The sequence below is a fragment of the Nicotiana sylvestris genome, chromosome 1 (genome assembly GCF_000393655.2).
Source record: "Nicotiana sylvestris chromosome 1, ASM39365v2, whole genome shotgun sequence".
Classification (NCBI taxonomy): domain Eukaryota; kingdom Viridiplantae; phylum Streptophyta; class Magnoliopsida; order Solanales; family Solanaceae; genus Nicotiana; species Nicotiana sylvestris.
In genome coordinates, this window is record NC_091057.1 from 133744156 (window position 1) to 133760725 (window position 16570).

The window sequence follows — 16570 nt, forward strand, 5'->3', positions numbered from 1 at the left end:
CCAGTCCATTTCAAACCGGGTCAACCCGGTCCATAACCCAACACCCCCTATCTTGCATTTCAAAAAAAAAACAAAGCAAAACAAAACAAAACAAAAAAAAAGAAAAGGAAGAAAACCCTAAAAAATCCCTCTCTCTCATCCCCCCCCCCTTCTCTTTCTCTCTTTTCTTCTTCTTCTTCAAGCATCCAAACACCCCATCCATGGCTGCCCTTCCCCCACCTCTTCTCCTTCACATACACACACACAACCACGGCAACACAACACACACACACCCGCCGCCCGTGTTTCTTCTTCTTCTTCAAGATCGCGAGTGTTTCTTCTTCTTCAAGTTCACGTTGATCGTTGCTTCTTCTTCTTCCTCACTTCATGATGCTGCGTGACTGCTTCGTCCAGCATCTACTGCTGCTCACGTTTTGCATTGTTGCTGCCCCGTCCGGCATCGCTTTCACGGTTGTCTGCTACCTCTCCTTCAAGCTCTTCGTTTGTCCGTTCGTGATCGTCTTCGGCGTCAAATGATTTTGGTGCGATATTTGTTTCCGGGCAGATTTGTTTCCGTTCAAGTTCGTCATTGTTTCGATCCGGTTAGTGGGTTTTTGAGTTTCATTTTTTGCCCGTAATTTGTTTGATATTTTTCGGATCCAAAATCGATAAATGATTCAATTCTTGTTTTGTTTGTTCATCATTGAAATAATTTTTTTTTAGTTTGTTTATATGTTTGGTTGGTTTAATTTTCAGATTCAAATGAAAATTTAATTAATTGATTTTCAGTTTATTTCATGTTAATTTAATTTTTGCAAAAAAAAAAAGGAATTGTTAGTTTAGGTTTAATATTGTTAGATTTAGTTTAAATCGCTTGAATCCGTTGTTTGTTTAATATAGATTTCATTCATGATCATGTATCTTTGTTATATTTTTTTTGTTGGATTTAATTAAGAAAGATTAATTGATTATTTGAAGATTAGTGATTTGAATATGTTTATTTGTTTTGTTTAAGTTCAATTCGAAATTTGAATAAAGTTTGTTATTGTGGTTGAATCTTTTCATTCATGTTCATACTTTATTTGATTGATCTTGAATCCGAAATTTGTATAGTTTGATTTTCTTATTTCTTGTTTATCATTTGTGATTATTTCTTGAATTGGTCTCATAATCTTGTTTAAAGTTTAATATAAGAATTGTTTGTTGTAATGTTGTTAGAGTTGATTTTAAGTTCAATATTATTGAATTTAAGAATCTAAATATACTTGTTTGATTGTTGTTGTTTAAATCCGAAAAATAGGTTTGTTGTTGCTAAAAATATTGTTCAATCAAATTTTAGTTGTTCTTGGTTGTTCAATTTGTGTTCATGTGATTTGTTGTTGAAATGTTGTTAAAATCATGTTCATGTGATATTGTTGTTATGATGTTCATCCGTGTTCATATTGTTGTTTGAACATTGTTAGAAATTGATCATATTGTCTATATTTTGGTTAAGTTTGATTAATTGATGTGTTATAGCTGATGGGTAGTTTGGTAAATTTGTAATACGTTCAGGGGTAGTTTGGTAATTTCAGTAAGGTCGGAAGGGGTAGTTTAGGAATTGTACATTTTGTAATTGTTTATTTGAAGCATGGGGGACAAAATGAAATGGGGTGGGTTGTGATATGATTATTTAATATAAAGGGGGGACAAGATTTAATTTAAAGGGGAATCTTGCATTATTTTAAATGAAGCATGGGGGACAAAATGAAATGGGGTGGTGTGATATGTTTATTTAATGTAATGGGGATGAGTGGAAAGATAATGGGTTGGGTAGAGAAAAGTATGGATTTTAATTAATTGAAAGGTTTATGGGATGGGTTATATATGTGAGGTCTTGAAATCAAAAAATATAGACAGAGAGATAGAGAAAAAATACACAAATACGAGAGAGAGAAACAAATCTGAAAATAAGAGAGAGAAAAGGGCTGAACATTTAAGAGATAGAAAATTCCGAAAAATATTTAAGCTTTCAAAAAATAAAAATAAAAACTAAAAAAAATATTCTGCTTTCTTTTGTTGTTTGAAATCAGAATTAATTGTTGTTTCATCAAAGCTGGAAGATTTTGTTTTTTTTTGGATTACTACTCCACTGGTTTGTTACTGTTGCTGGGCTATTGTTGCTGTGTTGTACTGATTTTACTGCTGCTGCTGATACTCATATTCATTTTCTTTTGCTTCCAATATCAGGTACACAACTGAAAAGCTGGTTATTGTAATCCGAAATATGAAGCATGAATACATATGAAGAATGAAAATTTGAAGTTTTAATTTCGTTTTTTTTCTTTGTTTCTTTTGTTGATTGTATTTAAGCTATTTCATGAATTACTAAATAATAGCTGGAATAAGAAAATAATATCATAAGTTAGTCTGTAATAAATCAGTTCGGCAAAACAGGTTAATTCACTAGCTATGAAGGCTTCAAGATTGTAGGTTGATCATGAACAAGTAGCTAAATTTAGTTAAAACATGAATTTAAATTAAACATCGTAAATTAGGCATTAAGGCATGACTTGAGCTTAAGCAAGATTAGAAGAACGTTTAAGTCTAATAAACTTTCTAATAAGCTTTAGTAATTATGGTTAAATCTAGTTTCAAATGATTGTGAATAATTAATTAATATTTTTTTTAAAAAAATAATAATAACAATGCTGAGTTTTAATCTAACTATATTTGTTTATTTTGAATATTAGTTGTTGAATTTTTATTTTATTTTAAATTTCGAAATTAAGAGTAATTTTTTTTCATCAATATTTGTATTAACCAAGCAATTAGCATGTCATGTTTTCTTAAAATTATAAAAGCTAGTAATTAATTAGGATTTTTCTTTCTTTATTTTAGAGACTAATTTTTATAGAAAAAATGTAGTCGCTTTAAGATTTGTCCATTTAAAATAAATGAGATGAGCCCCGCTTAATGAAATGTATAGATTTCGGGGCCCTCAATAAATGTACAGTTAATTGCTTAGAATTAGGGAGGAGCCGTTTTAGCAAATTTCACGGCCCTACCCAAAATAATGACACGCTAGTCGCTCTAGACGCGTATTTAATAATGTTATTTCCTTAAATACGGGTGTGCATTTATGTAACCCAAATCTAAATCTCAACGGAGTCGAAATGTGTCGATAACCACGGGTGCAATTGATTGCGACGTGATTTGAAATACGTTTTCACAATGTTGCAATTTTTCGTAAAATACTAACAATAAATAAAAAGAATAATAAAAGCGGCTAAGGGATAAAATTTGCACATAAGTTTATAATACGTATTATATTAGATAATCAAGCCGAATATAACAGTTAAGCGACCGTGCTAGAACCACGGAACTCGGGAATGCCTAACACCTTCTCCCGGGTTAACAGAATTCCTTATCCGGATTTCTGGTGCGCAGACTGTAATACAGAGTCATTCTTTTCCTCGATTCGGGATTAAAATAGGTGACTTGGGACACCCTAAATCTCCCAAGTGGCGACTCTAAAATAAAGAAATAAATCCCGTTTCGACTGTCCTTTAATTGGAAAAAACTCCTGTACCCTCGCGAGGGCGGAAAAAGGAGGTGTGACAGGACCAGAATAGGTAAATCGATCATATCGAGGCCTCTGAAACTGTGGAGGAGCACTAGATACAGGTGGCGCCAAACTCCTCGAAGACTGGGGCCTAACGCTGCCTCTAAAGTCATCAGAATACCCTGCAAATCTCGCCCTCTTATGCTGGCCCCTATTCTGCTCCCTATCAGCCCTCTACTGGCGCTTGCGATCCTCTAAGGTCTGGGAATAAGCCTGAATATGGGAAATATCCATTCCCTCCACCAAGGAGGCTATCGTACACTCATATATCAGATGTGGTCCCAACCCGTTCACGAACAGATGCACCGTATCACTCATCTCGGCCACCATGTGGGGAGCATACCTTGCCAAAGAATCAAACTGCATACTATACTCCCGGACACTCATATTACCTTCTCGAAGGTTCAAGAACTTATCAGCTCTAGCTCGTCGTATCTCAACTGGCAAGTAGTGACGAAGAAAGGCCTCAGAAAATTCCTTCCACACAGCTGGAGGAGCATTCGGGCCCCTGGATCTCTCCCAACTATCATACCAAAAAACCACTAAATCCCATAACCAATAAGAAGCCAACTCTACTGCCTCCGTATCACTAGCATGTATAACCCGCAGTGTACAATGAACCTGGTCAATAAAAGTCTACCGGTCCTCCTTGGGGTCTGATCCAGTAACCACTAGAGGGTCTAAATTAATAAAATCACGAACTCTCATACTAACTGGTTTATCAACAGCACCTGTATTCTACCTCTGAGCCTTAGCAGCTACCAAGCTAGTCAACAACTGCAAAGCACTCCGCATATCCTGGTCTGTAGTGCCAGACGAAGGAACTGGAGGTGCTGAGTGCCTCCTAATATCCTCTGGAGGAGACAGAGTAGATGAGGTATGAGAGGGCATCTCACTCTGAGCCTCACTTTGTCCTGCTCTGGCTTGGGGCACCTGATTGGTACCCTCTCCTGCTGATGTATCAAGCTGTCTACTAATTGATTGCTTCCTAGTCGAAGGCATCACTGAAAGAAAATAAGGTGAATATTAGAGACGAACACTTATGACTCAACTCTACGCACGATCTAGATTCAGGAAGAAGGTAACAACCCTAGATGTCATGTAGCCTCCTAATTATAAATGTGGCGCGCTACACATCCATAATCAAGACTCTACTAGACACGGCTCATAGACAACCCCTAGGATACACTTGCTCTGATACCAAGTTTGTCACGACCCAAACTGGAGGGTCATGACTAGCACCCGGTCATACTTGCCGAGCACCAACGTACATTTTATCTAACCTTCTTTATTATCTTTTAGGGCCGACGAGATCAATATAATTAGTAGACATGGATCATGGACAACTAACAACAAAAGATGATGACATGAACATATATAACATGGGATGACCAGACAATCAAGAAACTATATATAAGGTATGAGCTACCACGCTACCATGAAAGACTATACAACAAAAATCAACCGACAAAGCATACCAAACTATACATGAGTCGACACCTGTCTATGAGCCTCTAAAGGAACATAAGTGCTGCAACATTGCTGGAACAGGTCCCCGACATACCCATAATGTCTATAACAAAAATGCATACCAAGACTACGGCAAGTACGAATAAGGGATCTCGCCAATCACCGATGAATTGGACCACCTACTATGGTGGGGAGCTGTGCCTGGCTGTCTATCAGGACCTGCAGTATAACATGCAGCATCCACAAATAAAAAGACGTTAGTACGAATAAAGTATTGAGTATGTAAGGCAGGGAACCATAAGTACGAACTGTAATGTAAGCAAGGATAGAGAATATACAACCTGTAACGTCTAGGTACCTCTGAGGGCTACTGTCATGCAATGCATGGTACATATGTATATATGCATAAACTTTTAAAATATACGCCTATGTGGGCATCATCATCATATCATACCCAGCAGTAATAGGCTCAGTAAAAACATACCCGGCTATCATAAGGCTCGGTAGAATCGTACCCGGCCACGTGGAGCTCGGTAAAACCCAATTGATCAGTGGTTGCACAATAGGTGTCGTACCCGACCGACTATAGCGTGGTTCGGTAGAGTAAAATAGGTACATATATAATACTGCATGCTCGACTCATGAAATCACGTTCTAAACCTTTCAGAGTGACGTAAGGTCAGTATCCTCTGTACACGTTATTAGGTCAAACTGTTCACTATGAACCTTATAAGAATTAGGAAGTACCAAAAACATTGATCATATAAGAATAAGAGAAGCAACATCAACATTAATCGTTCCATAAGAGGGTAAATAATGTAAGTACTGCTAGCTTCATAAAGTGGAGTATCTTTGGAAGCTCGTTCATTACATTATGTATAATCGAAGTCGTGCAAAAGAATGAAAGGGATAGCCTCACATACCTTGTATATACTGCCCAACCTCAAGATATGCAAATGTCAAGACTCCTTAGTCTACAATAGGAGAAATGACACTATCGTTAACGTTTAAGCGTCGTAACTATTATGTACCGACCACAACCTATTTTATGATGAAACGGACAACACCTCCCCTATTTATATGACTTCCACAAGTGAAAACAATCACCAAACATCCCAAACAACATCAATGTTAATCATATTGAACCTCCCAAAATAGTCCACCAACCGATAACATTACTACCAAACCTTTCGATATATATTCTACAAGTTCTAGCTTCAATGACGTAGCCGCAACTTGGATAATCTTAAATACATATAGAGTAAGATGTTCCTTACCTTTATACAGAGATAACAACTCCAATTTAACCTTAATTTCCCATGAAATATCCCTCCAATGCTGCCACAACAACAAGAAAGCGAAACTAGCAATCAATTAGTGTTTTTCAGCACTAAAATCACTTTAGAAGGCTTGAAATCTCCTAGGGTTGATATTAATAACTTGAGGGAGTATTTACAGAACATAAACCTTTTAAAACAACCTCCCACACGAGCTGGAACAACACAACAATGAGCAACAACAAGAAGAAAAAGAAACTTACTAGCGCCACGGGATTCCCGACACTTGATTTGTGTTGTTTGCCCTTTGTTTGGGTCTTGAATCTTGAGAGAACCTTGAGAGGGTATTCCTAGGGTTCTAAGGTCTGAATATCGTGAAAACAATGACTTAAAACGGGTTGGAGGCACCATATATATACCCAAATGTCTTAAACTGCCTAAGTGGGCCCCATAGAGAGGTGCTTGGCGCGGTCTCACAAAAACATGAATATCTCTCTACTCCGAGATCGTATTGATGAACGGTTTAATGCGTTGGAAACTAGACTCATAGATATTCAATTTTGTGGGTAAATTGCCCCATAATTCTAAGTAAATTAGGAGAAAAGCTTAGTAATATTTGACCTAATGTTTAAGTAAAATTATGAACCTAAGTTGTGACAACTTTTGTCGACTTTTGTCTCATAACTCGTTTGACTTCAAGACTTATAATACAGATATTATATGATTAAAATACCTTAAAACACTACCTCTTGATTGTATTAAGCACCTCTAGGTTGATCCGAAAATACGGCTGACAACATCCTTGATTCGTTTAACTTCTAATACTTGCTAACCACCCTTATATACCTTTGTATCATTTAAGACCAATAGGATTAACTTCTTATCATCTTAAAGATAATTTATTCATGGGTTTACGTTTACTACCTTATGGCATGAGCTAACATACGTGAATATGGGTTGTAATAGTTTCAGATCTTGCGAAAATTCAATATGAAATTAAATTCGGAGAAATGTGCATTTGGTGTTGCATTAGGTAAGTTTTTAGGTTTTTTTGTTTCTAACTGTGGTATTGAAGTGAATCCCGCACAGATTAAGGCCATTGAAGAAATTCCTGACATGCTTATAAGTAAAAAAGAAGTGCAGAGGTTGACAGGAAGAATTGCAGCATTGGGGAGATTCATTTCTAAATCATCAGAAAAGTGCTTTAAGTTCTTTTCAGCTCTTAAAAAGCAAGATCAATTTGAATGGACTGAGAAATGTCAGTAGGCACTCAAAAATTTGAAGACATACCTGTTAAATCCGCCATTGCTCGCAAAACCAAAGGCTGGGGAAAGACTGCGCATCCACTTTGTTGTCTCAGAAGTAGCAGTAAGTGTTGTTTTAGTCGGTGAAGACCAAGGTAAACAATCTCCAATCTATTATGTCAGCAAATCTTTATTAGATACGGAGACGCGGTATCCTCAATTAGAAAAGCTAGCACTTGCATTAATCATGGCATCCAGAAAATTAAAGCCTTATTTTCAATGTCATCCTATCGTTGTAGTAACTACTTATTCATTACGCAATATATTACATAAGCATGAGTTATCAGGTAGGTTAGCCAAGTGGGCTATAAAATTAAGTGAATATGATATCACATACCAACTTAGAACCGCGATAAAATCTCAAGTGTTAGCAGTTTTTGTGGCTGATTTTAGCCAAGGAATGCAATTAGAAGCAGAAAAAGAATTACAAGTGTTCAAGGATCTAATCCGGGAATTTAGACCTTATTTACTGATGGTTCGACTAATGTGAAGGGTGCAAGCTTAGGAATTGTTTTGGTACCACCTACGGGCGAAACCATTCGACAAGCCATTAAATGCCATTCTATAACTAACAATGAGGTAGAGTATGAAGATATGATTGCAGGTTTAGAACTGGCACGAGAACTTGGCATTAATCAGATTATAATCAAAAGCGATTCGCAGCTCATAGTTAATCAAATGTTGGGGACTTATACGGCCAGGGAAGCACGGATGCAGCAGTACTTAAAGAAGGTACAAGATCTGATTAGGCAATTCCAAACCTGGAAAGTTACGCAAATACCAAGAGATGAAAATGTCGAGGCGGATGCCCTAGCTAATCTCGCATCTGTGGCAAATGTGGCAAGCAATGAAAATGCTTCTGTAATTCATTTGTTTCATTCAGTGCTCGATCCAGACAAAAATGAGGTAAATTTTAATAACTTAACCTGGGGTTAGAGGAACGAGATTATTGCTTTTTTGCAGTATGGTACCGTCCCTGAAGACAAGAGAAAAGCTTACGCGCTTCGAAAAAAGGCTACTCGATATTGTTTAAAGCAAGGCAATCTTCATCGAAAAATGTTCTGTAAACCCTTAGCAAGATGCCTCGGACCTTCTTAGACAGAATACATAATGAGAGAAATACACGAGGGGCATCGTGGAAATCACGCCGGAGGAAAATCACTGGTAAGACCATAATTAGGGCAGGTTATTATTGGCCCAAAATAGAGGAAGAAGTAGAAAATTTCGTGGCTAAATGTGATAAATGCCAAAGGTACGGTAATAACATGCATAGACCTGCAGAGTTGTTACATCCGGTCATTGCACCGTAGCCTTCTATGAAATGGGGGATGGATATCGTGGATCCGCTACCACAAGCAAAAGGACAGGTAGAATTCTTGCTCGTACTCACTGACTATTTTACTAAATGGGTGGAAGCAGGAGCATTCAAACAGGTGCGAGAAAAAGAAGTTAGAGATTTCATTTGGCGAAATATCATATGTCGATTCGATGTGCCAAAGGAAATCGTGTGTGATAATGGCCCTCAATTTATAAGCGCACAAATTACAGAGTTCTTTCAAAGTTGGCAGATTAAAACGATTACATCCACACCTTATCATCCGGTAGGTAATGGACAAGCTGAGTAAACAAACAAAGTCATTATCAACAATTTAAAGAAACGTTTGGAGGAATCCAAAGGTAGTTGGCCAGAATTGTTACCTGGTGTTTTATGGGCATACCAAAACAACAACAAAAACAAGTACGGGAGAAACACCATTTTCATTAGTTTATGGAGTTAAAGCTTTAATTCCAATTGATATAGGAGAGCCAAGCACAAGGTTTACACAAGCGTCAGAAGAGTCTAATGACAAATAAATGCACATAAATCTTGATCTACTTGAAGGAAAAAGAGAAGCTACATTAATAAGAATGGCAGCACAAAAGCAGGTCATAGAACGATACTACAATCGAAAAGCACGTCTAAGATCCTTCAAGATTGGGGACTTCGTGCTCAAAAAGGTTTTTCAATCTACGAAGGCAGCCAATGTGGGAAAATTAAGTCCAACCTGGGAAGGACCCTAAAGGATTCATGATATTGCAGGGAAAAGAGCATACGAGCTGGAAACGATGGATGACAAGATACTACCTTCACATTGGAATGTTGTTCACCTGAAGAGATATTATTTCTAAGAAATACCCACAGTCAGGTGTGTTTTTCCTTTTCAGGAAAGGGCCAAATGAGAGGAACAATCAAGTGCTTGAGGCTTCATACTTCAACGCTCAAATACTTGAGGGACTATATAATATACATAGGCATGTGTATAAAGAAGGCAAAGAAGATTGGGAAATAATCAAAGATCAAGCCTGAGAAGTTCACTCATTGAATGAGTCAAGTGCAGAGCAAAGTCACGAGCTAAGGCCAAAGAAAAACCTTATCATAGTTAGGGTAAAGGCAATATACTGAAACGGGTTATAAATAAAAACCTTGTGTTCATTTTCTTTTTTGAAATCTGTTATAAGAAAAACAGTTACGAGAAAGTTATAGAAGTAATTCAAATACATGTAAAGTGTTATTCAAAACTAGACAAAGTTCAAATAAAAACTTGTCAAAGTTATTTCAAGAAACATGTGTATTTCTATTTCTTTTATCGTAAATTAACACCATTATGAAGTTGAGACGTCTTTTTCATTAAGTGTCGGATATAAAAGGGCCCTCTTTTATAAAATTCATGATTAATTCAAGTATTTTTGAAATTAACAGAACCATTTTTTATCAATAAAAATGCAAGTTATTTAGTAAGTCCTTAAAAATAAAGGCAAGAATAAACAAAACAGAAGTTCAAACAGCAACGGAAACTTCTTAATATTAAAAAGTTTAGACTAAGTATGAACTTAGTCATAAACCAAAAGTTGTTTATACAAAGTGCCCCATAAAAGGTTTGGGGACTTAACGTTTTCAACAAACCCTTAAAAAGACCCAAGGGTCACAATCACATACCACCAAAAGAAAAAAAAAACACAAAGGAATTCAAACAACATAAACTTTTCATTGAGAAGATGAAGGAACTGAAGCAGGGATATCAACAGCAGCAAGCTTAATTTGACTTGACGGAATGGGGATACCCGTATCATCTTCAACATTTTCAGAAACTTCAGCCACGGGAGAAGAAAAATCTTGGTTCTGCTGAGTCTTATCAGTTATCTCTTTGATCTTGGCTAACTCAGATTCCAAATTAAATTCTCCTAGCTAACTTCAACGAGGGTATCATGGCGAGAATTTAAAAACGCCCAACTCACTTCAATGACAGTTTTATCTTCAAGGATCTCGTAATCTCTTTCCCAGTCAGCAATTTCATTTCTTAACTTTTCATTTTCAACCAAGGCAGATTCATAAGAAGCTAGAAGAGAAGCGTGGTAATTTTCTAAAGAACAAACCTTATCAGAAGATACCCGGAGGTCTTCTTGAGTTTGAGTCAAATTTTGCACGAGTTCACCAGCATATGCTTCCTTTTCACCCAAGAGAGCCCTCAACTCTCTAATTTCTTCACTTGCCTTGGATAATTGCTCGGAAAAAGAGGTTTCCAGACGAGCCTTTTCCTTACCTGCTTGATTTGAAGAAGCTTTTTCAACTGCCAACTCTGAAGTCAAAGCCCGTACCTGTTGCTCTAAGGTACTTTTACTTTCTTCTAAAATTTCCATGTCGATCTGAAGACTTTCACACTATTCCTTCCAATTATCCGCCTCCACTTGGTAGTCACTCATTAATTGCTCTGAGAGGGTAACCATTTTCATCCTCTCCGTGGCAATTAGATTGACCTAAAAAAAAGGGGGAGGGAAAAAAAAAGAATCCTGAAGATAGGAAAATGACAAAGTAAAGCTTGAAAAAGGAATACCTTTAAAGAAGCACGCATTATATCATTCATCAAGGTCACAGAACTATGGCTATCAAGCTTAGCTCTCTCAACTAGACCAATCAAAGGCTTTAGCCGCACGTCAGCTTGACCTGATTTCTTTAAAAGGTTACTTTCAGCGGGGACTTCAATGGTAACTCGCCTCATAGCACCACTCCTACTTGAAGAACCAACTTCTGTGTAAGGAGCAGTTGAAGGAGGAGGAGTCGAGGGAGGAACTGTGGAAGCAGTCATAATAGCTTGGGGAGGAACGGTAACAGCCACGACCGGCAAAGGAGGAATCACAGGAACGGAAGTAGAAAAAGAAGCAAGAGGTGCTTCATTAGAAATTGGACCTAAATTTTCACCACCAAACCCGTGGTTAAAAAGTTGCTCAACTGAATCATGAGCAACAATGGGAATGTCATCATTGGGAATCAACACCGGAGCTTCAACAGACTCGACAAAAGGAACAAAACGAGGGGGAGATGCTTCATCATTAGAAATGATTCGTCTACGAGATCGTGGTCTTTTTACCAAGGAACCCCTATCTTCTTCTTCTCCAGAGTCTTGGTCACTAGCAGCTTTCCTTTTCGATGAAGTACCCAAGATTATCTCATGGACTCTTTCCAAAGAAATACGGAAAGCTATGACCGCCTCAGCACTAATCCCTCGAACGACAAATCCTGATAAAAAGAAGGATTAAAATAAGTTCTAAGAAAAACAATAAAGAGTTTAATAAAAAAACTCTTACCATGAGTTTTCACTTTCCAACTAAATCGTTGGGAAAGATTCTTCCAAGATCTACCCTCCATTGGGGATGTATTTAACAACCTTCCTACCCAACCACGAAAATTGGAAATTTCGTCAACAATTCCCATGGTTGCTGGAAAAGAAAAGGAAAATTAGAATAATGATCATCAAAATTGAAGAAAAAGGTACGAGAAAGTTATTAAAAAAACTCACGTGCAAAATTCCACTTCTCGGGGAAGGGAACATTTCCATCACCTATTAAACCAACAGTGGGGGCAACAACAAACCTGACATACCAGCCATTGTCTCTATCATCTTCTGGACTGACCAGAACTCTTTTGCTCCTTGCTACTAAAGTAAAAATACCTTGGCGAAAGAGTCTGGGAGAGTAAAGGTGAATTAAATAGGCAAAAGTGAAAGGCACACCGGCCATGTTAGTCAAATGCCTCAAACAGGCAACAACCCTCCACACTATAGGGCCAATTTGACTTAAACAAACATCGAAAAAATGACAAAATTCGAGAATAACAGGATCAATAGCAGGTTTGAATCCTAATGTGAAAGGATACGTATAAACAAAGTAAAATCCAACTAAATAGGAGGTAATTCTTTGATTCACGTTGGAAATTATGATAGGGAAGTCATGACTACAATGATAGTCTTTACGAACTAAAAAAATCAGACCCTCTGTGATCTGAGTTGGATAGATATCAGCACGATCTAAAGAGGACACTGGGTTTCTAAGGGACTCTCTATCATTATAGAAAGATAGTTCCGCAGGAACTATTTCTTCTACTGTAGGTTCACGAACAGGTTCAGAGGGTTCCTTACCTCTAGAAGAAGACCTTTGAGAAAAAGAACATCTGGTTCTAAAAGAAGGACTGGAACCAGATGAAGGAAGAGAAGAATCCCGTATGGATGAAGACCCTAAATTACGAAGTCTACCTCATCTTCTGCTTCTGCTAGGGGAAAGAGGAAAGTTATCAACTGTGGGGACTCTTCTAGGGTTAGGGTTAGATGAAGACATGATAGTACGAGGAAGAAGCAAACAAAAATTCAAGAATTGAATATTCAGAGAACTTTATGTGATAAGGACAAAGGCGAAAAACTATATTTACACTAAGAAGCAACCGTCAAAGGAAAATGTGCAATGATGGAAAAGTCATAATGAGAATTGTCGCCTCGTAATTGGTGAAACTATAAAAGAGCCTTAAAAAGCGTTGCAAAGTCGCAGAACCAATAAAAAAATGCCATGTGTGATAAGCATTAAATGAAAGTGACCATTGAAGCGTCGATTCTACAATAGCATTAATGGCGGCAAAATTCCTGCTTTAATAAAATCCACTTCCCAAATATTCAATTGATGAATAAATGGCAAGTGGGGGGACTATCTGTATTGGAAAAAATTGAGTTTACATATTGAAGTGATGGAAAGATGACGTGTCATGACACAAAGGCTGGTCAAAGAATGATGATTAGCAAAGATACACGAGTTGCAACAGATACGAGCAGAGGTACAAGTAGAGGCACGGGCTGTTATTCAAAAAACTCAATGCTCGTCCCTATTTATACCCAAAAATCAAGGAGAATGAATCTGACAATACAAGAGAGTATAGATACAGTATTTAATACTAAAAACGTTAGAGAATCTGTATTAAATTACAATGATTATGTAACGTAACTTTAATGCCTTTAATTGTCTATAATGGCTTTATTATGACAAAGGCAAAATGTATATCTTTGAGATAGCTATAAAAAAGGAGAGAATGGATCATTTGTAAGGACATCATCTGAATATACTGGTTTACTTTTTTTCTTCTGTCTATCTTATTGTTAGCAAAATCACTTTCTTTTATTCAGTTTTGATTATCAGTAACCCGTATTCTTCTAAATTAAAGCTTTGACCGAAATTACACTTTTTGGTTAAACACTAACTTCACAACAATAGCACATTGGGTTTGTGGTGTTGTTATGAAGTTAGGAACTCACTCTTAAATTTATTTTGAGGCTAAAAAACGTTTCATGCCTTACAGGAACTTTGTAAGCCTCTTTGCCTTACAAGAATTATTTCATGGAGTCGAACTTTTACATTATAAAACTATAAAGTGATATTTGAAAACAAGTCCTCAAAAATAGTGTTACAAGTTGTTGGGCCCGTGTATCTAGTTTATTTAGAAACGGGAGAGCCTATATTATTATAAAAGAATGAATATAATATTAATAGATCAAAATAGCCCTAAAATATTAAACAGAAGAACTCATAGGGAAAGGATATAATTGTAATAACTTATTTTTTTGGACTATAATAACTTCTATGTTAATTTTTTTAATATTTAAGATTTTAAGATTAATACAATCTTGTCTATTGAATTCTTATTAAAAATATGTAGGAAGGTTTTATAAAATCAATTTCATAAGAATCCTCCATATTAGTAATACATTACCAGTCTATAATATTTAATACCAAAAAAATAGAATAAATGCTAAATGGGCAGTATAAAGCGTTAAAATAGAGAAAAAAATTCCTACGATAATATATTATTATATTTGTCACGACCCAAAATCCACTAAGGGTCGTGACGGTGCCGGACACCGCTGTCAGGCAAGCCAACCAAAATACTTAATTAAATTCTCGTTTTAATAAATTTTAAAAACTATGATTTTCCTTCAATTTCAATAGCCAAAGATAATCATTTCAAATCAAATATGAATGTTAAGAAGTTAATACAAGATACCCCATAATCATCCCAGAACCCGGTGTCACAAGGGCATGAGCATTTACTAGGGAATGAAATAAAATACAGTAACTGTCTCGAATACAAAGTGGACAGAAATGAAAATACAGTAAAATACTCTGAAGGGGACTCTGCTGGCTGCGGGTCGTCTCAATAAATGCAGCTCGCCTAAGTCTCTGTATCAACCTTGCCGCTACGCCACTAGCCACATATGAACCTGTGCAACAAAAAGGCACAGCAAGTGTAGTATGAGTACGAAAACAACGTGTACCCAATGAGTATCCCATCTGATCTCGAAGAAGTAGAGACGAGAGGTCGACTCGACACTTACTAGTGGTCCAATGATAATGTAGTACAAGTGTGAGAAATTCATGGATTTCATAAAGCAAAATTAAACTCATAATGCCGGAAAACAGGTAAACAACTTTTCAAATAATAAAGGATTTCCAAAGATTTACTTTTCATTATCTTTATCAATTTATCACTGGCCAGAAAGGGCAATTATCAGCATTTATAAATCTCAAGCAGCAATCCAAGCATGCACATATCATGTCGAGGTCGTACGACCGATCCAACATAAATATAAAATGTGCACTATCGAGGGTCGAACGGCCCGAACCATAGATGCATCTATTACCCCGCTCGCGAATTATACATGCGACGCGGTCAACATAAATAAACAAACACCCTGCTCGCGAATCATACATGTGACGCAGGTACACATACAAATACATGCTCACACAACAAATGAAGAATTTATCGGGGAATTTTATCCAAATAAAAGCCGATTTTCTTTTAGAGATTTAAGAAAATGAATTTTAATCCTTTTAGAAATTCATTTACCAATTCGATAAGATTTAAGCAGTTCAACTGCCAACAAGATTACAGATATTCCAAGTATAGCATGCTTTTGGGTCCTAGACTACCCGGACTTACACATATTAGCAGCTACGCATAGACTCTCTTCACCTTGTACGTACGTAGCCCCCACAAATAGGAGCACATAACCAATTATTTCACCTACGGGGACAATTCCCTCTTACAAGGTTAGAAAGGAGACTCACCTCGCTCCGAAGATCCATAACCGGCATTCCACACTCTTCCGAAGACTCGAATCGATGCACAATGCTCCAAAACTAGCCAATAATTATGCAAATCCATTAATATATGTTCAATTACTCATTACAATCCAATTTATAACAATTCCTAACCCCGATCGAAAAGTTGACCAAATCGCCCTCGGGCCCACGTGCCCGAATTCCAAAACTTTTTGAAGATTAAATTTTCCCATAGCCTCACGAATTCAAATATATAATTTACTCTCAATTTCATACCCAAAATCATGGTCAAAATCCAAAATATTCATTTTCTAGGTTTTTCCCCAAGCCCCAAGTTTCTTCCAAATTTTCATGCTCAAATCTGAAACAAAACCATGTATTTAACGTCTAATAAGTGGGAACAACTTACCTTGACATAGATGAAGAAAATCTCTCTTCCGAAAGCTCCAAAATCGTCCAACCCGAAGTGAAAATGGGTGGAAATGAACCAAAACTCGATTTTTAAAGAGAGCTCACTGCCT

At 36.9% G+C, this 16570-nt stretch overlaps 1 long non-coding RNA gene across 1 annotated transcript; it reads left to right on the forward strand.

The window, feature by feature from the left end:
* The first annotated feature begins 227 nt into the window (after positions 1-227).
* Positions 228-2374, forward strand: LOC138880370 (uncharacterized). Its single transcript, XR_011403004.1, has 2 exons — positions 228-581; positions 2209-2374. It is a non-coding gene; the product is annotated as an uncharacterized lncRNA (long non-coding RNA).
* Positions 2375-16570: the final 14196 nt, after the last annotated feature.